This window comes from Puma concolor, chromosome B4 (genome assembly GCF_028749965.1).
Source record: "Puma concolor isolate L17-30 chromosome B4, mPumCon1.1.hap2, whole genome shotgun sequence".
In the NCBI taxonomy this organism is placed as follows: Eukaryota; Metazoa; Chordata; class Mammalia; order Carnivora; family Felidae; genus Puma; species Puma concolor.
The window spans coordinates 50,120,031-50,144,705 of record NC_141673.1 but is presented as its reverse complement, the minus strand read 5'-3'; the positions used below and the strand labels follow the sequence as shown (position 1 = coordinate 50,144,705).

At 42.0% G+C, this 24,675-nt stretch overlaps 1 long non-coding RNA gene across 1 annotated transcript in view; it reads right to left on the bottom strand.

Annotated features, from left to right (window-relative positions):
- LOC147579058 (uncharacterized) overlaps positions 1–24,675 on the bottom strand; it is a 134,802-nt gene that overhangs the window by 68,462 nt on the left and 41,665 nt on the right. Inside the window, exon 4 of the long non-coding RNA XR_015253506.1 lies at positions 17,118–17,901. This is a non-coding gene — a long non-coding RNA (uncharacterized LOC147579058). The remainder of the gene's footprint in view (positions 1–17,117; positions 17,902–24,675) is intronic.

Genomic DNA, 24,675 nt, shown 5'->3' with positions numbered 1-24,675 from the left:
CAATCATGAAAAATGCATATTTAATATTAGGCTTTTAAATACTTACAGGAAAAGAAATGATTTATGAATTTAAAATTCCATAAGATAAATAGGGTTAAAAAAAATCTAACGGAAATGAAACTTTGTACAAGGTAATATCCTAGGTTGTTTCATTAAAAATTTTAAGTGGAATTTGAAAACTATCATCAACTATTGATAGGAAGTTGCCAAAACTTTCATTTTCAGTTGATAACACTATCAAATTAAATATTCTACTATAACAAACATCTGTATTATCTTTTAATGGTTAGAGGCAAGTTTACATAGGATGTCTAAAATAACCTTTATTCTAAATCTAGTAATGTCATTAAAAATTTTAAAACACGAAGAAAAAAATCATTTGATCCCTTAAAATATAGCATTGTGGTAAGTCGCTTTCCAGAGTTTTCTACGCATAGATTTTTCTTAAACAATTGTCAAGTAGTACATACAATTTTAAACTATACCGTCTATACTTATTATATAGTAATAATTTTTTCTGGTCATTAAAACTTATTTCTAATTTAGTTTTAGTAGTTCATGGAGCGTATGTACCATTGTTTACTTATTGGTCTTATTTTTGGTTATACTCTTTCTGTTTCTTCTAGTACCAATTAAAAAATCTATCATCTATCTAGTTATGGTTAAAATGTGCATGTTTTGATGCCGCTATTAGAATAAATTTCCAGGAGTAAAATTACTAGATCAAATGGTTATTAAACCATTTTTATGTAACTTTTAGAAGTTTATACTACCAACAACAGTCCAATTATACCAACTGTAGATTGAATACTGCTAAATTTGGAATATAGAGACTACAACTCACACTAAATCTTCAGTTTCACAGTCCATAGATCAATTTCTAGTATTTGTCTTCATTTCAGTGCAAACAATAAAGATTACGCTGCCACCCTACGCAAAAGCTGGTGCTCCCTTGCTATTATCGCTTTTTTCATGGAAATCCAATGAACGTCTATATTTTACCCGCTAAATCTCTTTCATTGCTTCTAGAAGTTTTTATACATTCTTTGTAAATATTGGAAGTTTTTCAGAAGTACCAGGGGTAAAGCTATAGGAGAAACCAAACACGTGTGCTCCTCTCTCCACAGCGTGGGATGGACAATGGGAGGCTGCTGCCCAGCCATGAACTCCACGGCCACACCTACACGAAGAGCAGTTTAAAAATGGAGGAGTTCCTGATGGGGAACTAATCCGGTGAGAAGTGAGCTAGGTGGTGAGAAGTGAAGAAGTGAGCTAGGTGGTGAGAAGTGAAGAAGTGAGCTAGGTTGCTTTGGACCTCTTTGGTTTGTAAGAAGCAGGTGTGCCTTCTCTCTGGTGTTTTCTCCACCCCCCATAAGAAACCTGAGTAGCTGCAGCTGAGCCCTCACTTGAAGCTCAGCAGGGACACCTCCTTCCCCCTCCCCCCTCTCTGCTGAGTAACCCTTCCTCCTGGCAGCAAGGCCACAGGCAGAGCCACCTTGCTCAGCTCAGTCCTTGGGTGCCCCCTGGGACATCCCTGGAATGAGGGGAGCTTGGGAGGCAAATGCTGTCCCGCCAGTGACCAATCTCCTACTCCTGTCCTCTCCTTCCCTTTGTGGGGCCAAACTCCTCTCCACCTGGACACCAAGGACTTCCAGACTTCTGACGGGAAGGTCACCCTGCTCTCCAGTCTCTAAGTGCAGGAGGGAGTCCACCTGTAAGGTTCAGCCCACGGAGGAGGGCAGCACACATTCTAGTCTACTTTTCCAGTTTACTTGAATCCTCTCTCCCTCCTCTCTGAGAGCCTTTTTTTTTTTTTTTTTTTTTTTTTTTTTTTTTTTTTGAAGAGGCAGGAAAAAACTGGCTTGGCCACCTCCTATCCATTTTCAAATCTTCACTTTCTCATACTTCAGCCTTTTGCTCTTGAACTTGGGAGACAAGAATTTCTTTGTATTTTTTAGTTTCTTTCTTAATCTATTTCTAAAACTCCTCCTAGTGTTTTGGGGGCCCCGCGTTTCAAAGTCTGAGTGGGAGATCATCATGGGGGTGGGGGGTGAAGAATAATTAATACTTTCAAGTAGTATTCTAGTTCACTTTCAGAAAATAGCACTAGGTTATAGCCTCTGTTCTGTAAGGTGTCTTAGTTTCTAAAATGTCAACAATTTCTTGTCACAATCAATACATACACATCTGTATTCACTTCAATATCTTTATTGAAATTCATTATCTGAATGAAGTCCATTATTTTGAAAAAACCTAAACATCCTTAATTTTAGATATTTAGGGTAGTTCCAATCTTTATGATTAAAGAACACCCTAAACGTACCTGTAGTAAATTTTTGCACATGTGCAAAAATACTCCCTGGAAATGGAATTGCAGGAGAAGACATTATACACATAGGAAGCCTTCTTGAAGCATAGTGTCCTGGCCAGAAAGGCTCAAAACTTACACCTGAACCTGTCTGAAAGTGTCCAATTCCCCCACTCCCACTAATACTGGGTATCATGATCATGGTTAACCCCCAACAACAGGATGCTATTAGATATAAAATGGTTAAGAAGGCAGACCCTGTTGTTAGGAGAACATTTAATAGTATTATAGTAGGAGTGTGATTCTCCCATATGTACAGGGGATTGGTGTTCACGGACTCCAAAAAGGAAGTTAATCTTTCTACTGTAAGTGCTTTAAAGCCCAGACTGACCTATCAGAGAGTCCTGAAATACAATACTCTAACAATAGCAAAGGCAGTTACTGTCAGCAAATGTAGGATTAGACCTCATCTTTGCCACTTTCCCTGCCTTCCCTTCTCCTTTGCAAGGACTTGGTCCTATGGTCAGATTTCTCAAACGCTCTATTTTCCATCATGCTCTCCTGGAAAAATGATTATCTACGCAGATGATTTGACACCAGAACCCCTCTTTACAAGTTTTGAGAAACGTCACCCCATGTTTGTCCGTAGAGCCTTGGCAAGATAGTCAACTTGGGGGGAGATCTCACCTAACTGTGATGTACATAGTATGGGTTGAAGGTTTTCTTGGATTGAAAAGCAAAGCAAAACAGCACAGAATAGCAAAGAGAAGGAAGAGGCATATTTCAGAATGCCTTTCTTTTTCTGCATTCTTTATTTTTGTGCATGACATTGCCACCTACCTGGTCAGACAGTCTGATAATCTCCTACATTCTCATGCATCCGTCTCTGAATAGATGCGATCACTATCAGTTCTCAATTCTACCTCCTAAAAAATACTTCTTTTGATTTCCCTCATATCCTCTGGCCTGATTCGGTACCAGTCTCCTAATTGGTTTTTTGACTCTCACAGCAGTGGGGAGGATACATTGGAAGAAGAAAGAAATCAATGTTGTCTTTCTAAAGTAAAATATTTGGGGTGCCTGGGTGGCTCAGTTGGTTGAGCAACCGATTCTTGGCATTGGCTTGGGTGTTTGATCTCACAGTTGTGGCATTGAGCCCCCATGTCAGCCTCCGCACTGGGCGTGGAGCCTGCTTGGGATTCTCTCTCCCTCCCCTTCTGCCCCTCTCTCACTTGCATGCATGTGTGTTTTCTTGCTCTCTCAAAAATAAACATTAAAAATAATTTTAAAATATTTAACTTTATTAAACTTATTTTAAATTTAAATAAAAATTAATTTTTTTAATGTTTATTTTTGAGAGACAGCAAGAGAGCGAGTGAGCATGAGAGGGGGGAGGGGCAGATAGCAAGGGAGACATAGAATCCAAAGCAAGTGCCAGGCTCTGAGCTGTCAGCACAGAGCTGGATGCAGCAGGGCTCCAACCCACAGATAGTGAGATCATGACCTGAGCCGAAGTCAGACGCTCAACCGACTGAGCGACCCAGGTGCCCCAAAATGAACATTTTAAAGTGAAATATTTGTGGGGCGCCTGGGTGGCGCAGTCGGTTAAGCGTCCGACTTCAGCCAGGTCACGATCTCGTGGTCCGTGAGTTCGAGCCCCGCGTTGGGCTCTGGGCTGATGGCTCAGAGCCTGGAGCCTGTTTCCGATTCTGTGTCTCCCTCTCTCTCTGCCCCTCCCCCGTTCATGCTCTGTCTCTCTCTGTCCCAAAAATAAATAAACGTTGAAAAAAAAAAAATTAAAAAAAAAAAAAGTGAAATATTTGATGGTATTCATCTTTCAGTTAAAATCTTTCAGTAATTCCCCATTGCCTAGAGATAAGTATAAATCTTGAGGTTTTCACTGTCTTCTGGTCTTTCCTAAGCGTTCCCCCATCTCCCTGTCCTGTCCCCTCACCTGCCACTTTATCTCCTACTTCTCCTAATCTAGATGATTTAGGTTTACACATTCCCTGCTAGTCCATGCATTTTCACAAGCTGTTACTCTTTTTTGGATGTTCTTCTTGCTATTTCCCCCACTCCTGGTGCATCCAAACTCATCTGTCAGACTTGTTTGAAGTGCTACCTTCTCTTTGAAACTTCCCCTAACTTCCCCTGGAAGTTAATCACTGCCCCTATTGTTTTCCTGTAGGCACGTTCTTCATTTGTTAATGAATGCTTATTGACTTAGTATGTTTAAGGAATTAGGATACAAGGATGAAAAAGACATAATCCCTGCCCTTAAAGAGCATCCTCAGTCTAGTGGGGATGCTTAAACTGAGTCTTAAAAAAATAGTGGACAATTGTGCTTTAGTCATCTAGTGGCCATTTATGCTACTTAGGGTAACAGCCCCCATTTTTTAGCAGAAGATTCATCCCTTTGCTATTTTTAGTCCTTGTGGTCTGGTGGAGCAATGGGATAGGCTCATGACAAACAGGGTGACCCAGATCTAAGCCAACAAATGCTTTCATTTTCTTTGGGTTTAGCAGTTGGGGCTGGGGTGGTCACATGACTTGAGTCAGTCAGAGCTACTGAGATGCCTGGAAAGAGATATTCTCTCATCCTAGCTAGACTTAAGCCTCAAGAATAGAGGCTGGAATTATCACAGCCACTTGCTAGTGTGAGGTCACTGAGAATTAAATCAACACATGTCAAAAAGCAGGGATAAGCAGAGTGATGGAGAAAAACAGAGTCCCCAGGACAAATTTTGAGCCCTTAATCCAGTTATTCCTGAAGCCAGCTTACCCCACAAATTCAGCTCCATAAGCCAACCAATTCCCTTTCTATACTTACCTCAGCTTGAGTTGTTTTTTCTTCCACTTGTAACCACTAGAATCTTAAATCACGTAATAAGATTTTGATAGGTGAATAATGGAAGTACTGGAAAATGAAAATAGCATATGCAGGGGGGATAGAAGAATAGAAGAGAAAGCTAAATTGCAGGCTGTGAAAAGATGGATAGGAAAAAGAGAACATGGGAGAAAAGGACAACAGAATCAATGTTTAGACCAGATGAAAACTGACAAGAGCTAGCTTGACAAGTGCTAACCAGACTAAAGGATCAACTCTCTTGGGATCTGAAGAAAGAGGAGGACACAGGACAAACCACTGTCCCTAAGATTGGAGAGACAGACAAATGCAGGGAGTCACAGCTTACCTGAACAGAGACCAGTGGAAACCATATTGGAAAGCATGGCTGGAAGGAAATTGCAACTGTAACTGCAAATTGCCGGGAGCTTGGTGCAGACCACTCTGTTAAGAATTCCACGCAGACTCAGTCTTAGGGGGCCCCCACACTCCCTACCTCTAGGAGTTTGACCAGGTTCTCATAGTAACTATTGGTGAAAAATCTTGGGCTTCCAGCAGGGTGAGGAGCCATTTTGAAATACGCAAGAGCACTCTGTTCTTCTTAATAAGGCCTGCCTTCAGGGGAAACTAATTGACCACACCCTAACGGGTTAGAGTATTATCAGCATCTAACTGACCAGGGAGAATGGAAATACCCAACTCCAGCTGGCTCTAGCCTTCCACACGGGAGGAGGAAAATAGCCAACTTCAGCCCAATCTAGCCATCCTGTCCCACCTGAGAGGGGCGGAACTGAGAAACACCTGTGAAGTTCACAGCTTACTAAAAGACTGAGGCCTAATCCTAGGACTACAAAAATGCTTCTCTTCCCACCCCCCCCCTCCACCTCACAACCACATTACTAAAAGCCTACTTACATCAATTCAATTCACCCAGTCCATCGTGTCCAGCGATCAAGAAAAACTCACGAAGCATACCAAAAGGCAGAAAACACAACTGAAGAGACAGAACAGGCATCAGAACCAGACGTGTCAGGGATGTTGGGATTATCAGACAGGGTTTTGTTTGTTTGTTTTTTTTTATTGAACTATGGTTATAACGGTGTTATATATATATTTTTTTTTTAATTTTTTTTAATGTTTATTTATTTTTGAAGGAGAGACAGAGTGTGAGTGGGGGAGGGGCAGAGAGAGAGGGAGACACAGAATCGGAAGTAGGCTCCGGGCTCTGAGCTCTGAGCTGTCAGCACAGAGCCCGACGTGGGGCTCGAACCCACGAACTGTGAGATCATGACCTGAGCCGAAGTCGGACTCTCAACCAACTGAGCCACCCAGGCGCCCCGTATAACGGTGTTATATTAATTATAATGAGTGGTTTGACAATTCCATATCTTACGTAATGTTCACCATGATAAGTACAGTCACCACATAAAATGATTCCAATACTACTGACTATATTCCCTACATTAAACTTTTCATTCCCTTGACTTATTTATTTCCTAACTGGAAGTTTGTACCTCTTAGCAATGCCCTTCACCTATTTCACCCATTCCCCACCCCATCTCCTCTGGCAGCCGCAAGTTCTCTGTATTTGTGAGTCTGTTTCTATTTTTTTGTTTGCTCATTTGTTTGTTTGTTGTTGTTTTTGACTCCACGTATAAGTGAAATCACATGGTGTTTGTCTTTCTCTGACAGAGAATTTAAAACAACTCTAATCAAATGCCAGCGGTGCTAGTGGATAAAGCAGACAGCATGCAAGGATGGGCAACGGGGGCCGAGAAATGGGAATCCCAAGAAAAAAACCAAAAAGAAATACTAGAGATCAAAAACATTGTAAAAGGAATGAGGAATGCCTTTGATGGGCTTATTAGCAGATTGGACACAGCTGAGGGAAGAGTCGCTGCTTGAGGATATTTCAATAAAAACCTTTACAACTGAAAAGCAAAGAAAATAAAGATTGAAAAGGACAGAGTAAAATATCCAGGGACTGTGTGGGACAACTACAAATGATGTGACATATTCATAATGGGAATACCACAAGGAAAAGAAAGAGAGAAAGGAACAGACGAAATCTTTGAAACGATGATTGAGAATTTCCCCCAAATTAAAAAAAAATTTTTTTAATGTTTATTTATTTTTGAGAGAGAGGCAGAATGCAAACAAGGAGAGGCAGAGAGAGAGAGAGAGGGAGACACAGAATCTGAAGCAGGCTCCAGGCTCTGAGCTGTCAGCACAGAGTCCTATGAGGGGCTCGAACTCACGGACCGCAAGATCATGACCTAAGTCAAAGTGAGAGGCTTAACTGACTGAGCCACCCAGGTGCCCCAAGAATTTTCCCCAAATTAATGTCAGACACTAAACCATAGCTACAGGAAGTTCAGAGAACACCAAGTAGGACAAATGCCAAAACAAACAAAACCCCACAAACTACACTTGGGTATATCATTTTCCAATGAAAGTAAATCAAGGATAAAGAAAAAAATCCCAAAGAAACCCGAGGAGGAAGAAAGAACACCTTAAGTGTCGAGGAACAAAGATAAAAATTGTATCTGACTTCTGCTCAGAAACCATGTAAACAAGAGAGTGAAGTAAAATATTTTATGCATGGAGAGGGAAAAAAAAAACCCCATCAACCTAGAATTTAGAATTCTGTAGCCTGCAAAATTAAACAAACTGATTCTAAAAATTGGTCAGACTTTAACAGGCATCTCACCAAAGAAGATATACAGATGGCAAATGAGCATATGAGAAGACGCCCCAGATCAAATGTCATCAGGGAAATGCAAATTAGAATAACAAGGCGATACCACTATACATCTATTAGATGGCCAAAATCTCGCACAGGAACACCAAATGCTGGTGAGGATGTGAAGCAACAGGAACTCTCATTTATTGCTGGTGGAATGCAAAATGGCACAGCCACTTTGGAAGACAGTTTGTGGTTTCTTAAAAAACTAAGCATTCTTACCTTATGATGTAGCAATCATGCTCTTTGGTATTTACCTAAACGGAATTGAAAAACTTATTTCCACTCAAATGCCTGCACACGGATGTTTACGCATAGCAGCTTTATTCATAGAGAACCCTTACATGTATATCACTAAGTAAAAGAAGTCAATCTGAAAAGTCTATATATTGTAAGATTCCAACTATATGATATTCTGGAAGAGGTAAAATTATTAGGACAGGAGAAAGATGAGTGTTTTCCGAGGTTTGTAGGGGTGAGGGGCAATGAATAGGCAAAGCATGGGGGATTTTCAGGGCAGTGAAAATACCCTTCAGGATGCCATAGTGATGAATATGTGTCATATTATACATTTGTCCAAACCCACAGAATGTACAACACCAAGAGTGGACTCTAATGTAATCTATGGATTTAGGGCGATTATGATGTGTCGATGTGGGTTCATCAGTTGTGATGATTGTATCACCGTGGTGGGGGATGTTGATCTTGGGAGAGGCTCTTCTTCATTCCTTAACCTGCTCCTTACCATAGGGACCCTGATCCCTGCGTCTTTCTGGGTTTCTGTTGGTTGCTATCTGCCTCTGTGAGCACTTGGGTTCAGTTTTCTCTCTTCTGTCAGGGCCGTTCACCATGTCTCTATCCATTTTCATTTTCCAAATGCTTATCAACATCTCTTGTTCATACTCTTATTTTCCTTGTCCTGGAAGCTTTGCCTTGTGTTATTCTTTTACTGTAATTTGAGTGCATTTAGGGGGGGACAGAGGAGATAAGTGAATGTGCTCAACCCACTATGTTTATTCCAGAATCTGTGATTTCTCAATTTCTATCTTTATTTAAAAGTAATGCAAATGTTACTTGACCTGAGAATAAGTAAATCTGTGAATTCTGTTTTATGATTTTAGTATTTGATTTCCGATTGTGGTTGGTGTAATTCTAAACTAGCCCTCATGATTCCTGTCACCTGGTGTATATACCCCATGTAATCCCTTCCCCTTGAGTAGGGGCAGGAGGTGTGAAAGTGATGGATATCATGGTTACCCATGGTTAGGTTATATATGTTATCATATGTCAAACATATGTTATTGCATGACAAAGATGGAGGGATTTTTTTGCAGATGTAATTAAGGTCCCCAGTCGTTTGACTGAATTAATTGACCCAGTCATTTGACTGAATTAATTGACCCAGTCGTTTGACTGAATTAATTGAAAGGGAATTTGTCCTGGGTGGGCTGGACCTAATCAGGTGGGGGGTGGGGGTGGGTGGTGAAATCTATAGGTCAGGGAAATTCCAAGCAGCAGAGATGTTCTCCTGCTGGCTTTGAAGAAGCAAACAATCATGTGAAATGCTCCTGGTGGGCGCCATGTGTCAGGGACCTAAGATGGCATGTAGTAACAGAGTAATTCCCAGGCAACAGTCAACTAGAAAGATGAGGACACAGTCCTATAATCACACGGAACTGATTCTACCAACAACCAGCAAACTTGGAAGAGGACCCAGGTCTTGGATGAGATTGAGGCCATGATTGACATTTTAGCCTCATACGACCCCCGAGGAGAGTACCCAGCTAACATGTACCTGGACACCTAATCCATGTGATGCAATAGTTTGTATTGTTTCAAGCCACTAAATTTTGGTAATTTATTAGATAGCAGTGGAAAACCCCAGTTTGCCATACTTTGTATTCTTTTTCCATGGAGGTCAATTTTTTTTTCTCTCTGAGGCTTTAGAACAGGACATTGGGGTTATTATGGGGGCACACTGTGATGACTGGTTGATTGTTCTATTTAGTTATGTATGCTATTTCCCCATGTAAAACTGTAGGATGGCTTTACTTTTAGATGCCTTTCCAAAAAGAACATTAATTGAGTGAGTCTTCATCATTTCTGTATTTATGGAGACTAACTCGTTTGGTAATGAAGTAACAATAGGAGTAACAATAGCAATCTCTCCTGACATTTATTGAGTGTTCGCCAGGTGGCAAACATCGTGAAAAATGCTTTTTGTGTAATCCTCCCCAAAACCCATCAAGTAAGTATTATTATTCCCTCTGGAGAGTTGAGGACACAAAGTCCCGAGGAATATGCTCAAGGTCACATACTTTGTGATGACAGGCTGAGAATTCCGTCTCGGGCTGCCTAACTCCTCAGCCCGTGCATTTAACACCTACGTAAGGCTGCCTGCAGGAATCTACAGAATGTCGACATTGCTGAAAATAAAACAGTGGACACAGCAATCTTGCAGTTCACGCTGACAGATTTGACTGCTCACAAGCAGCCCTGCAGGTTCATGTGGTTTCGCTGTAATATAATTTCACATCATCTAAATTAGGGAGAGCCGATTAACTGGTGAGGGAGCCCCACCAATCGCCGGGGTGGTTCTCAGCCAATGGCCGTTGTGCTGTCATGCTCATTAAGAAACCCAAGGGATCATGCCAGAGTGGATACGTTTCTCTGTACACTGTAGGGGGAAATTATATGTAGAGTGGAATAAAAGGCAGAGTTCTAATAATATTGAGCAAGGGGGAGATGGATATAAGGACCAGTAGCACATGGGAAACAAAGGAAAGGGGTCACTTCACTGTTGGGGGGGAGGGGAGACTAGGCCAATATGGTCTCTCAATGGTATACATGAAGGGAACTTTTGGCTTACGTTTGAGGCCTCAATGGGACTTCTGAGTTCCTCTCGAGCCTACAGCCAAAGTTTGGAGTCTTACCACCTCTGCTTGGCCTCCCAGTAGAGGAGCTCTCTCATCAGTGACCAACATGTGTGGGCATGTGACGGGGCAGAGCAAGACTGCTGGGCCCCAGAGGCAGCCCTGACCCAGGGACTATTCCTGCCCTACGGAATGAACAGGAGGCAGAGATTCACCCAAGGGAAACAGCTACCAGAAACATATTAATCAACATGTCCTATTCTGACCAATCAGATTGGCTCCTTCTGTTGAGACTGTCTAGGGAGGGCAGAAGCATGCCTCTTCCTATGACGGCGATTACAGGAGTCTAGAAGGATCTCCCAAGATGTGAGATGAATCGACTGCATGCTATTTATCTTATGGTTAAAACAAAAGCGCTTATATCTTCCCCTATACTCACATGTTGAGCTTGATCTGACTTCTAAGTTTAAGGGGAAAAAAATCGCAAGAGCGTGGGATTGAGCCGCAGATTCCTTCCGAGCTGCAGATTCCTTCCGAGCTGCACTCCCCAGCCTATCTACCCGCATTGTAACTTTCATCGCGAGCCTGCCTATGTTGTCACCACAGGCACATCCTAGGAGATAAAATTTAAAGTTGGAAATGGGAGCGCTTTTGAAAGCTATAATTAATTTTGAATTCCTTATAAACAACCCACATCTACCCCCTTTTATTACTGCATTAAAAATGTTTTAGTGTGTTAATATTTTAACATCTAGTTCCAAACCCAGGCTTAATTGCCGAGCCAGCCTTTTGGGATTAATTATAAGTCCAGAGCTGTCATTACAACTGACTGGTTTCTCTGGTCAGGAGCGGCCTGCCTCGTTGTGCGCTTGACTATCTGGTCTGAAAGGTTTTGAAGTTTTGTTGGAAAAGCTGCGCCGCTGCCTCCCTTATGAGCTCATCTTCCAATCTGTTTTGATGAAGGTCACATGGAGTGCGAATATTGGATTTCTGACCCCAGAACCTGTGGTTTCGTTGTTTACGTGCGCAAAGACAAAGATACCGAAAATAGTTGATGTGGAAAGAAGTCTAGAGGCAGAAGATAGCAGTGGTTTGAATTCACTCAAACCAGAAAGATGTACTGAGTGTTTCCTCTGCAATTGGCACTGTGATAGGCAGTGGGGACACAGGAGTGAGCCCGACAACCCCCTGCTTTCCAGGTGCTCATGTTCTCATGGGGAAGAAAGGAGATGATGATCACAAATTAACAAGTGCAGAGCATGTCAAATGGTGATACATGCTAAGAAAAATTAAAGCAGAGAAAGGAGACAGAGAGTGCTCTTTCATATAGAAGGTTGAAGGAAGGCCTCTCTGATAAGGTGACGTATGACCAGGGACTTGATGGAAGTGAGGCAGCATAAGAGGAGGAAGAACCTTTGGTCAGAGGAGGCAGCAAATACAAAGGCCCTGGGGTGAGTGAGCGAGGATGTTCAAAGAACAGCAAGGAGGCCAGTGGGTCTGGGACAAAGGGAGTGAGGGGAAGTGCAAAAGGAGGTCATGCCTCTCCACTAATTTCTGGCATTTTGCTAGCAGTCTTTGGCATTCTTTGGGCTTCTAGAAGCATCGCCCCGAGCATGTCTGTCTCCAAATTTCCTCTTTATAAACACAACAGTCATATTGGAATAGAACCCACCCTGACGAGCTCGTTCTAACTTGATTACCTCTGTAAAGGCTCTATCTTCAAAGAAGGTCACATTCTGAGGTACTAGGAGTTAGGACTCCTACATATTTCTGGGGGGGAGGCCCACTTCAGTCTATAACCTGGGGCTAAAGTCAAAGTGATGGCAGGGCTGCTGTCCCTCTGGGAACTTCACGGGAGAACCCGTTTTCTGACTTTTCTGTCTTCTAGAGGTTGCCCACATTCCTCGGCTCATTGCCCTCCTCCAGCAACGACACAGTTCCAACCTCTCCTTCTGTGGTCACATCTCCTTTTCTGACTCTGACACTCTTGCCTCCCTCTTTATAAGGACACTTGTGATTACATCTGGAAAATCAAGAATAATCTACCCCCACCTCAAGATCCTTAACTTCACCACATCTGCAAAGATCCTTTTGCCACGAAAGGGAACATATCCACAGATGCCGGGGATTAGGACTCAGACATTTCTGAGGGGGCAATATCTGCTTCCCTTATTTTAAAGTTTATCTATTTATTTTGAGAGAGAGAGAGAGAGAGCACATACAGGGGAGGGGCAGACAGAGAGAGGGAGAATCCCAAGCAGGCTCTGCACTATCAATGCAGAGCCTGATGTGGGGTTCGAATTCACGAACAGCGAGATTATGACCTGAGCTGAAACCAACATTGAGCCGACTGAGACACCCGGGGGGCCCCTCTGCATGGTATTTTGAAAGCCATCACCCTGCCTGTCATGTGCAAGGGGGAAAGACTGTGTAGCAGGAGACCCATTAGCAGGCTGTGGCCGTGGTGCTGGTAAGAGATGCTGGTGTCCTGGACCAGGGCAGAGGTGTTGAGAAGTGATCAAATTCCGGAATCATTGTGAAGAATGAGTTGCCCATGGAGCCCATGAGAGGCGTAAGACTGTAACAGAGACATCCTCGTTGTAGCTTTCTCAGAAAAACAATAACTGACATTTGTTTACCCCAGTAAAATGTTCAACATGACTTTGCACTAATTTTCTCGTCGGAACTCCCTATGCCGTTGTTGTGTATCATTTTAATACTTAATTTAAGTAACAGGGAGTTAAGGATCAGAGAGGGGGCTTCTAGTGATTCTCGTTTTATTTCATAAAAGTTATTTTCTTGAAATTGGCTATTTCAATGCTTTGATTTTTTCTTTTTCTTTAAGTAGATGCCACGCCCAGCATGGACCCCAGCACGGAGCTTGAACTCACAGCCCTGAGATCAAGACCTAAGCTGAGATCGACAGTCAGACGCTTAACTGACTAAACCACCCAGGCACCCCAATCCTTTGATAGGTTTTAAACACAGACATGACTAGTTAAGCCTAGACTGGTGATGAAGAGAAACAGATGCCATTCGATATCACCAGTGTTTTCTAAATAAGTTTACTAATCACAAAGCCAGAGAGAGTTCCATATTTTTGGTGAGAATAAATGAGTTAATGTACATAAAGAGTCTAGAACATTGTCTGACATATGTCAGTCCTATAAAATGTTAGCAATCATTACAGTTATTACTTGTCACTTAGATTCTGTACTCCCAAATGATACTGAAAATGTCAATTCAGGGGGGAAAAAAAGCAAAACAAAACAAAGAAACAGAGTAGAGGAAAAAATTGCACTCAAGTAGCTAGAATAAATTAGTTGCTACACTCAAACATTTAATTTAGTTCTGAGCACCCAGGCAGCTAGATCAAAACAAGGAAACACATTATGTAAGATAGTTCTTGGTGATGCGTAATTGAAATCAAATTAGGTGGTCTAAAGAAACAGAACTTTTCATGGACTTCTAATCATAATTTAATGCGTAGATCCTCACATTAGGGGCTCTAGAAACAGAATTGTTTTTTTTGTTTTTGTTTTCTTTTGTTTTGGTAAAAGCCATTAAACCTCAGTGTGGTCCTCCATGCAGGTGCTAAACCCACATATCCCGCTGTTTACTTCCCTTAAGTTGTTCATCCTCCCTCTTGTTGCCAGAGTGACTTTTAAAAAGGCAAACCTGATCATGTTACTCCCTTGCTTAAAATTTATCCTTGACACTCACTCCATTGCTCCACAGTGGTGTTTTCAGGCCTATTTTTAGCCAGAGGACCATTTCTTCAAATCAGAGTGTTCGTGGAAGTCCAGTAGGTATTGGACATAGGCTGAGCTGCTCCAGGCGGAGGAGTGGGTGGGGGGGGACCTGTCTGCCTGGCTTCACCTCCTCTCTCCTCTTGCATCCGGTCTGGTCCTCTGAACTGTCAGGATCCAATCAGAGCCCCTCAGCACGGCCTCAAAGGCCTTGTTTCCACCCTCCGGTGTTGCCCCCCAGTCTGCACTTGGACTGAGTTTCGATAAGAATATAATTTACGAACCAAATTGTTTTTGAGATTAAGTAATTATTTTAAAAATAATTAAAATCATCTGACTTTGGAAACGTTTACTTTTTGATCAACCAATTGGCTTTATCTTATTGGTGGATAGATAAAACAATTCCAAAAAATGAGGTTTTATAACAGCATTAAAGCAGACATACTGATTATCTAAATGTTTAAAAATAACATAAGTATAACAATTATTCTAGAAACATTACTGTATTTTATTTTGTTTCTTAGCTGGATCTATGATACTGTATTTCTCCTTTTTCTTTCATTTTGTCACTATAGTTCTAACATTGTCATAAAATTCCCTATAATATTCAAAATTGGATTTATGGTATATAACTTGGAAGTTTTTGACACTCTTAATTGACTTTTCTCTGAAGATCCTATTTTTAATGAGAATATATTCTCTCTGTGGGCGCTGGGGTACTTAGTAAGCTCAGAGCAAATTCTGCTCAGTTGAAGATATTCTCAGTTCTATTTTTTTAAATATTAAAGCGAGTAAAAATTTTAGCCCAGATATTTTTGTTTCAATCCAGAATACTTTTCTTTGACATGTATTTTTATAAGACAAAATTCATCAAAGAGGTTGTCTTTATGATTATTTGAAATGGTTCACCAAATGCAAATGTTGTAAAAGTATAAGCTTCTCAACCATATTCCGTTCTATTCTGGAACTGAATGCAATTTCTCTAATTAAAAATAGGTGCTCCATCTCAAAAGATTTTCCCCAAGTCAAGACATTTTAAAGCGCAATTATGAAATTTCAAAATTAAACACTGTAACCATTTTAATCGTTTATTGTCACAGTCGTTCAGTTCCTTGCTTTCATGGGGACTACATTCCCTGCTTGTCTGTTTGTAATGTCTGTTTTCAATAGCCTTAATTTCCTAAAACATTTAGCAAGCTGAAGTTTTTTTGGTCCTCCATTTGTTGAATGCCTTGATAAATAAAGATCCCATACTTTCAAATAAAATGCAACCAAAGTGTAGAGAATTTGCTTACAAAAATGCCTCATACCGTTGTAGGCTGCTTATGTCGATTTAAAAGGTAATTTGTTTAAAGAATCAAGCACTTCAAAAATCAAACTGATAAAAGGCAGCAGAGAAAACATGCTAAGTTACTGTTTTTCTTTTTTTTTTTTTTTTTTTTTTAATTTTTTTTTTTCAACGTTTATTTATTTTTGGGATAGAGAGAGACAGAGCATGAACGGGGGAAGGGCAGAGAGAGAGGGAGACACAGAATCGGAAACAGGCTCCAGGCTCTGAGCCATCAGCCCAGAGCCTGACGCGGGGCTCGAACTCACGCACCGCGAGATCGTGACCTGGCTGAAGTCGGACGCTTAACCGACTGCGCCACCCAGGCGCCCCTAAGTTACTGTTTTTCAACATCAGCTTCCTCACCTCAGTTTTGTAGTTTAGTTATTTTAACTATGTATAGTGATATAAAATATGTAAAAATCACTCTATTTTAATTGGCAGATTCTTCCATAATCATTGGACAGATTTATGTATGATTTGTGAATTGCATATTAGTGCTTCCTGGATTTCTTAATTTAGCAAATATTGATTTTACCACAATTTTGGTTTTAGACTCTGGCCTCCAGAAGTGTGAGAAAATGACTGTCTGTTGTTTCAAGTCACCAAGTTTATGGTAATTTGTTACAGCAGCCTCAGAAAACAAATACATATGCCTTTACAATAGTACTTATCACATGTAACTGTAGGGTCTGCTGCACTAAAACATAAATTTCTTAAAGACATCTTATTTACCTTATATCTCTAGCTTACATTATAGTGCTTGGAATATTCGATTCTTGGTTGAATGAATGAATGATGTCAATGTATTACGTTGTCATTTTTATAGAGCAAGGACTTCAAAAAAGTATACACAGACTTATAATCTTGTTTTAAAAATATATTTGAAAAAGCTTAAATTTATTTTATTAAAATTAAAATTGGCGTAAGTCATAAGCCTCCATTTTTACTGGGTAATGGAAAACTCAGTCTTTCGTAGTCTGTTCTGGTTTAAGGCTCCGCCTCTTTCAGAATTCTCTACCCTTTTCCTCAGAAGAGGTTCAGGTGGCCTAACTTCCTCAGGGCCTGCTATCCACTGACTTCCACAAAACTCTTATGTTAAAACCTAATCACCCCCAAAATGATGGTATTAGGAGGTGGGCCTTTGGGAGGTGATTAGGTCATGAGGGTGGAGACCTCAGAAGCAGAATTAGTGATCTTATACAAGAGGCCCAAGAGAGTTTTCTCACCCCTTCTGCCACGTGAGGACCCAGTGAGAAGACAGCCACATACCAGGAAGAGTGTTGTCACCAGACACGGAATCTGTAGGTGTCTTGTTCTTGGACATCCCAGCCTCCAGAACTGTGAGAAACTTCTGTTGTTGATAAGCCAGCTAGTGTGTGGTATTTTGTTCTAGCAGCCCGAACGGATTATGATAGGCCTCATCCTGGCATTGGGTGTCAGTCCAGTCTCCGTGGAGATGTGGGTCTCCGCCTGGTTCTCAGGCTTCAGGCCTCACGGCCATTACTTCCCTTGAGGGGACTGTGATCCCCTGGTTGTCACCACCGCCGCCTTCACGCTGCTTCCCCAGGCAGCTCTTGGGAGCTGCGGGCCAGTTCTCAGCCACTTCGTACACTTCTCTGGAAGCTTGGGAGTGAGGAGGGTGGGACTTGCTGGGACCTCCCCCACACCCAACAGCCTACTTATCTTCTCTGTCCTTTGCCACCAGATTAAATGTGGCCTTCTTCCTAAGACTTGTACCCTCCTGGACAATACTCTGGGAAGCTTCTGCTCTGGGATCCCCTCACATTTTCCTGTGATTTCTGTTGTAGTTTCTGTAGTCCTGCCGTCTCCTTGCTCCCAGGATTCGGTCTACGGCCTGGAGCGCTGGGCGTTTCTGCGGGACCCTCCGGCTTCTTTATGCTGTCACAGCCCTTCTGATTCTCCCTTTTCCGCTCTCTAGTCAAACTCTTGTTTTATTTATTTCAGGAGTACGGTAGCAACTCTTGTCATTGCACTGTAGGGGTTATTGTGTAAAGTCTGTGTCCTCGGTCCTTGAGTGTATGATACTTAAGGCCTAGTGTTTTAGAAGTTAGAAACAAAAGACAGAAAATCAGCTGAATCCAAAAAACAAAACCAAGAAGCCATTCTTTCTCAAAGTCCCGGCTTTTACAATTGAAAGCCAGGGCTTTTGCAATTGAAGGCAGCACCTATAGGGGAAACCCTGCGGCTGCCCCAGTGTGGGTGTGGGGCCCAGAGCTGCAGGGGGGCGGGGGGGGGGGGAAGGGGGGCAGGGACACATACTATAGGTCAGTATTAAGATATTACTCTATTATTATAGCATGGCAAAAGTGTACTATTGAAAGCAAAATAATTACTTGGAGACTTAAAAAAAAAAAAAGGCTTTCCTGAAAGGGGATATTTGAACAAAGTGTTAGTGATGAGTAGACCGAAAAACTGACATTATAAAATATGTGCGTTCTGACCTTTATGTATCTCAAGTCTCCGCAGATCATCAAAATTGGTGAAAGGAGTAAGCTGACAGTTCATAATCTGGAATATTGAGATCGTAAATAATATTGGAAACTATATGTCAAGTCTGTTTTCTAGCAAGCCTGGTATTTTCTGACATTGACACCAAAGCATGTTAATTTGGGGAGCTGCGGTTTCCCTTGGTCACAGGCTCTTCAGAAGTTAAGAGATTTGCCCGAATATCCTCCTTCTCTGGATTTAGTAATGGTGCCTTTATAGAGTCAGTGAGAAATTTTCAGTCTGGACTGATTAGTTAATTTCTACACTGGAAACAGAACTCCCTTTATAACAAAGTTGACTTTAGGAGAAAAAATAATGAAGCCTAGATTTTGAGCGAGTTGAGCTGGGAGAAGAGGGAAAGTTCTGATGTCTGTTCTGAGTCCATGGCTAAAAAAATCAGATTTGCATAATACCCAAGTGTCATGGCATGCCTGGCATGGTGCTATGTGCCTGCATATTAGAGGGACTAGTCACATGGGCATGGGTGGCCCATTCATTGTTGGACTTCAGAGAGACGTAGTGGTTCTCCAGGGAAGCCTGGAAAAGCTGAGAAGTTATAACCACTTCCACGAAAGGTTTACTCCTGTGGGTCCAAAACTTTGGCTGATGGGGAAATGGGACTGTCTAGAACACCAAATAGATGGTAAGAAGGAGAAGGAGGAAAGTAAGTGGTCCTGTCTTCCTGCCTGTGTGAACTGGCAGGCTGTCCATAGTGTCCATGCAAACATCTGCAACTTGCTTGCTGTGTGTTAGACACAGTCCTGAGTGCTAAGGTAGTCAATGGTTAGTCCTTACCCATGGGTGGCAGGAGGGGAAAACAAACAACTTTACTGGTTTGCAATGCACCACGATGGAGGTATAAACAGGGTCTTGTAGGAGCGTGGAGGTGAAGGACTCCAGACTCCCTGGAGGAGATAAAGGGAAAGCAACTTCTGAGCTGCAGTTTAAAGAACAAATAGGCATTATCTAGAGGTCAAGGGGGACGCTATTAGAGGCAGAAAGAAGCAAGAGCGTAGGTGAAGCACAGAGACCCGAGGGAACCTGGCACATTTCGAGAAACTTCTAAGTAGTTCTGTGTGCTACTAGTTGAGCTCGTGGTGAGAGACTGGAAGATGAGAAATTGTCTAAACTCAACCCATGAGAGACTGGTGAAATCTACAGGGAAAGGATCCATGGCAATTTAGATATATTTGTGAAATATATTTGTAGATATATATTTGAAATGAATTTGATGAAGGCAGCCAGCCTCTCAGTTTACTTTTATGTAGTCTTACTGTCAGGTTAGCACATGGCTGTCTCATTTTGAGGACAGGATGCAGGAAGTTGAAAGATAATCGCCAACTCAATTGCATCAAAACCTTGTATGTCTTGGTCACATGTCTGACTTCCATGGATTTATCGTTAAACACAATGATGTTCTGCAAATATTCAGCTGGCAAATAGCTGAAAGATGAACGGGAAGTTTACCCAAAACTGCTCGATTGTCGAGGCAACCCTGATTTCATCGTGAGAGAGGAAAAGGAAAAAAAGAGGAGGACAGGACGGACTGTAAAGATTCCAAGAATTTGGTTGTGTGCCAGTGAAGCACTTCGATTTTTTGGATACTTATGAACATTGCACTTCTGACCCCAAATGTGGATTGAATGCGAGGCTGGGATGCTGAACTGTTGTTGAGGGTGTGTGGGCAGAGTTCCTGTCGTAAGAAATTTAGCAGTAACAAAGGGTAATTCTCTTTCTGGCCAGCAGCTTTGGAAAGAGTTCCGAGGTGGTGACTGACTGTCAAGTAACCCTCCTGAGTATCATGTTGCATGAGATACACTGTAAAGAGACAGAACCCAGGAAAGGATGAGGCTTCTTTGTATCCACTTTTCTAACGGACTTTTCCTTTCAGTTTATGGGTAGCTTGGGAAGCCCAATTCAGACAACATAGTCAACTTTTGGGGAATAGAAATAAATCTTCTAGAAGTTCCTCACAGTGCTTTTTACAGGGCAAGCCCTCAGGAAAAGTTGAATTAAAAAAAAAAAAAAAAAAAGGCCTGACATATTTCAATGCCATGTTCAAACCTGCCATCTTTCAAAATAGGCCATCAGGTATCACCAACAAATCACTTTTATCGGTTATGAAGGAGAGGTCCCTTCCAGTTCTAAAATCTGAAACCTGTTTCATATTCTGTGCTTTGTGAATAAGCATAATGTATATTCAGAAAAGAAGTCAACAATTCCTGGCTACTTCAGGATGTTGGTGAGTTGTATAAGCTGTAAAACTCCCCCAAAGTCAGGATGGTGGGGCAGGATGGGAGAACAATTTCAGGGAGAACAGATGACTCATGAGAATTAACCTTAGAGTCCCCCTCTTTGTGTGACTGAAGCTTGGATTTGGGACTATGAAGTGGTTGGACTAAAATACTTCTTATTCTACGGTTTTATGATTTTTTTCACCCCCCTTGCATGAGGATATTGATGGAGAAGACATGGTGACCAAAATAAAATTGTTTTAAAACAATATTTTAAAGAGTTACACTATGAGCCTTTGTTGATATGTAAACTAAACCTTGAGATATGAAGACTGATGGGATCTTGTGTAGAGTGAGTCAAGCATTTCAATTCATTCGGCTGTATTTGTGCCAAATGTGTACATAACTCCAACACCAGCTAGCCTGGGAAGAAGAGTTAATCTGGAAAAATTCTTAAAACATTCATAATGTTTTAAAATCCTTGGCACGGTTTTGCCAAATTCTGAGACTTAAAAAGCAAAGATAAGGATGATTACTTTCGATGCCAAGCATGGAAATCCTTCCTTCGGTATCTCTTTGTGCTCCTGGAGTGCAATTGACTCTTGCAAAATGGGATCTCGTATCTCTTTACTAATGAGAATGCAGACCTTCTCTGGGGACTGGCAACTGGAAAGACTCATCACTCATAGGCTTGATGTTATCTCTCGCTCTCAAATAACAGACGCTGGCGTTCTGAACATTTGCCTCTTAGCTTTCTTGGTTGCCCAACGTTATGCTAATTCACCTGGAACGTGATGTAAGTATGTCTCTTCAGTGACTGCAGGGTCTTCACCTTTCTTGAGAAGTGAAGAAAATTCTCTTCCCGGAAGCCTGATATCCTTTTTGTGTGTTCTTGGTCTTTCCTTCCAGGAGATGGCGATAGAACATCATAAATATCAAATTACAATATGCAAGGGTTTGGCCCCCTCAAGGCCTCCCATTCTAGAGCCTACACTAGTGTGGATAATTATTCAGGATTTGAGCCCTGTGTGAGCTATTTCATTGCAAAATAGGCTCTCATATCTCTTTGCTAATGAGAACCCAGGCCTTCTCTGGGGACTGGCAACTCTACAGACTGTTCAAGTTGGTATTTGGCCGGCCTCCCTTCTCCGCTTAGGATACAGGCAAGCAAAAGAAACAAAAGGATATTTGCCAAGAAACCATTTCACATGACCTTGGTTGGGAATGGAAATTCTGCATCCTGCTTGTCCATCCACCAGCGAACTTCTGGTTTCCTTATTAGAAGGGAGGAATTATTCTGAGGTCTATCATCGGTAGCTGCCTGTCTAAAATTAGCGACCTTTCAGAGTGATCTAATTTGAAAATATCAATTGTTTGATTACCTTGGAGGTTTTATTAAAATAAAAATTCCTGATTTAGCAAAACAACTCCAAGAAAAATTGGAATAGGTGAGCAAAAGGGAATCCAATGGAGAATGAAGTACAAGAATCTAGAAGGGGAAGAAAAAGAATCTAGAAGGGGAGAGACATTGGGCATCTAGAGGCCAGCTCCCAAGGGCAGCTTGGCAACTAAGGATAGGGACTTTCCGTAGGGTGGCCCCGAATGCTTTTTTCTAAGTGTATTTATTTTGAGACAGAGAGAGAGAGAGAGCACGAGTAGGAGAGGGGAGAGACAGAAGGAGAGACAGGGTCCCAAGCAGGCTCTGTGCTGTCAGGGCAGAGTCCTATGCAAGGCTCGAACTCACAAACTGTGAGATCATGACCTAAGCGGAAGGCAAAAGTCGGTCGCTTAACTGACTCAGCCACCCAGGCGTCCCCTGAATACTTTTCTATTCACAAAAAAATAGAACCATACTGCAGTGCTCCATAATTGAAGAGTGGCAAAGATAAATGCTCCTTTCCAGACCAGTATTTTTGTAACTGCTCTTTTACTGACAAGAAGGGTTCTAAGATTGATTAATTTCTTTTAACGTATATATAAGTGACCACCAAGTGTTTACCCAATTTATTCATGACACACACATTTTTGAGCTCCTGCTATAAGCTGGGTCCTGTGTTAGGAAGTAGGAATGCAAACCTAATTAAATTTGGGTACGCACATATAAAGGAGACAAAGTACTGCTGTCTCAAGATGTTTGCTGTCTCGTAGATGAACAAGTGAACCGACATCGGTAAATAGTACTTTCTAAAATACATGGATTTTTCCGCTTTCAGGGGTCATCTAGGCCAGCTGTATGCTAGACTGGGAAGCTGGGAAAATATCATAACAGCAAATCCCCGGTTTTAAGCCCTGTCTTATCACTCACTAACTGTATGACCTTGGGCAAATTCTTGAAAGTCTCTAAATTTTAGTTTCCTCATGGAAAGTGGGAATAATAATACTCGATGTGGGAATCGGATGAAATAATGTTAAGTCCAGCGTTTGGTATGGTATTTGGTTCAGATTCAGTAAGTGGTAGCTACGGTGATCATTTCTGCTTGTCTCCCTTTGGCTGGCTCCCTTCCCACTAGTGAGGGCTTGGTGCCCTCTGCTTGCTTGTTGCTGTGATCCTAGGGAAACACCCCCCGCCCCCCAGCCTTTTCAAAGTTGCATGCACACTGTGGTGCGTCCTGTAGGCCTGCTGTCTCCAGAGGCATAGGGTTCTATTTCTAGAACTTATCTCAGACTCCCAGTCCCTGTCTAATACCATCCAGCTAATCTGATGAACTAGCCTGTGCCTAAGAGATCTAGGATAAATGTCACCTTTTAGCTTGTATTAAGGAGGGCTGCTGGGGCAACTAGGTGGCTCAGTCGGTTAAGGGCCCAACTCTTGCCTTCAACTCAGGTCATGATCTCACAGTTCGTGGGTTCGAGCCCCACACTGGGCTCTGCGCTGGCGGTGTGGAGCCTGCTGGGATTCTCTCTCCTTCCCTCTTGTGCACCTCCCTCACTAGCTCTCTCTCTCTCAAAATAGAAAAATAAAAACTTAAAAAAAAAAAAAAGGAGTTTGTTTCTGCTGAGACAAACTGTTAGTGTACGTTCTCAGGCTTTGTGACATTTTTTTTCCTGAGGAGGGATGTGTGTGGTCCTGGAACCGTTTTAATTCTGTTTCCGGCGGTAGGTAGGACAGCCCATGTATTCGTTATAACATGTTTATGGAGTGGCTCTTTATTTCTAGATGCTGGGTATACAATGGGGGGCAAAGCGGACACTGGTGTCTCACTGAATTTGGAGAGAAAAACGGGACCCAGACATTACACCGACAGACCCGAAAAAAATATCTACAGATTATTGTTGGAAGTAATCCACTACCGTGAAGAAACCAATAGGAGACAAAGGAGCCCGGATTCTCATTCAGACTGCGGGAGTGTGTTAATTTCTTAGGGCTGCTGTAACCAAGTACCAAGAACAGAGAGGCTGAAACAACAGAAATTTGTTATTTCACGCTTCTGGAGGCTAGCAGTGTGAGATCAAGGCTTCAGTAAGATTGGTTCCCTTTGAGGGTCATGAGGAGACTCTGTTCGGTGCATCTATCCTATCTCCTGGTGGTTGGCTAGCCATCCTTGTGTCGCTTGGCTTCTGGAAGCATCACCCTGATCCCTTCACGTGGTGCACATTTGTGTCCAAATTTCCCCTTTTTATAAGGACACTAGTCATATTGGATCAGGAACTCACCCTACTCTAATATGACCTCATCACACTCAAGAGATAGGGCAGGAGGCTTTTCTTTTAAACCATTTGTAGTTGGCCATTAATGTAACCCTCTAGCTTGGTCTTTCTAATCACAGGGCAGAGAATGGAGATCTGGCCAGTGTGACAGATTCATGTAATTTTCTGTCATGTCAGCGTTGTGCAGTAACTGTAGAAACTAAGGAAAGTATCACCTGAGTGTTCACTTATTCATTCATTCAACCAGTGCTATAGGCCAGCACGGTGCCAGCCGATGGCCATCCACTCAAGTGATAGGAAAGGTATTTAATCACAATTGATGGCAAGGCACCAACCCAAATTGACCACATCAGTAAACAGCTGGTATGGGCCCCCAGTGGCAAATGTATGGGGTACCAGCCATGACTATAATAGTCAACACACAGCAACTATCCTAA